Genomic DNA, 1251 nt, shown 5'->3' with positions numbered 1-1251 from the left:
GATGAAGGAATTTATACAATTGATTGGATCCCACGATCGCCTGACCTAAATCCAATAGAACACCTCTGGGACATTATGTTTCCATCCATCCGACGCACCTCAGACTGTCCAGGAGCTCAGTGATGCCCTGGTCCAGATCTGGGATGAGATACCCCAGGACGCCATCCGTGGTCTCATTAGGAGCATAGCCCAACGTTGTCAGGCATGCATACACGCACATGGAGGCCATACAAATTACTTAATACCATTTTGAGTTGCTGCAATGAAATTTCAGCAAAATGGACTAGCCTGCATCATAATTTTTTCCCTGTAATTTTTGGGGTGTCTTTGAATTCAGCCCTCTGTTGGTTAATAATTTTCATTTCCATCAAATGATGTGGGATCCTTTGGTTCCTAACACATCACCCAGTCCACCATATCAGTAGAAATAAACAGCATGATTTTTTTTGCAGAGAAAAGGGAAACATTAGGAGGAATCTGTGTCAGTATAACATGTGGATTGGACACATAGTGTACATCAGGCACAACAGCTTTAATTCAATTCAGTTTATTTCTAAAGCACTAATTCACAACACATGTCATCTCAAGGCACTTTACAGAGACAATTTAACCAGATCATCCAGTCAGATTGGTTCAGTTTTCCTTCTAAAACCAGCTGATTGCATCGACTCATCGACTCTTCAGCAATCCCTCACACCAAGCATACTTGTAGCGTCAGGGGAGAGGAAAAACTCTATTTTAACAGGAATAAACCTCCAATGATGGCAGCAGCACAGCTGATATTTCTCTCCAGGACGGAATCACAGCTAACAAAGAACAGACTAGGTGAAGCTAGTATAGGAAAAAGCAGAGAGAGCAGAACGTTAGAGATTAAAGTAACAAATACTACAGAAGGGTGAATACAGATAGAATGATTAAAAGGAGTTCCTGTGTCCTCCAGCAGTCTGTGTATAGCAGCACAAATGCAGAAAATAGGTCAGAATAACCTGAGTATTTTGGATTTGGAATAATCACAATAACCACAATGTGGCCAAAGTAGATAAAGGTTGATCTTTGGAAATTAATTCATAGCTTTTAAATAAATGTTTTCAAATAATATCTCAGATAATCTTTTACAGCTCTTATGTGTCTGTTTCTGAAAAAAGTACTATTATGGCTTATTGGTATATACCCTATGCTGTAGGACAGTGGGGAAGTCTAGGGAAGTGATCAGGAAAAGGGCTGTTCAAATGAGAAAGTATCCCATCAAAC

At 39.9% G+C, this 1251-nt stretch overlaps 1 protein-coding gene across 19 annotated transcripts in view; it reads left to right on the top strand.

The window, feature by feature from the left end:
- LOC107092571 (collagen alpha-1(XIII) chain-like) overlaps positions 1-1251 on the top strand; it is a 104868-nt gene that overhangs the window by 72557 nt on the left and 31060 nt on the right. The gene's annotated exons all lie outside the window — the stretch shown is intronic.

Source organism: Cyprinodon variegatus, unplaced genomic scaffold (genome assembly GCF_000732505.1).
Source record: "Cyprinodon variegatus isolate N-32 unplaced genomic scaffold, C_variegatus-1.0 Scaffold386, whole genome shotgun sequence".
In the NCBI taxonomy this organism is placed as follows: domain Eukaryota; kingdom Metazoa; phylum Chordata; class Actinopteri; order Cyprinodontiformes; family Cyprinodontidae; genus Cyprinodon; species Cyprinodon variegatus.
Note: the sequence above shows the minus strand (reverse complement) of the source record. Positions and strands in the feature narration are given on the sequence as shown.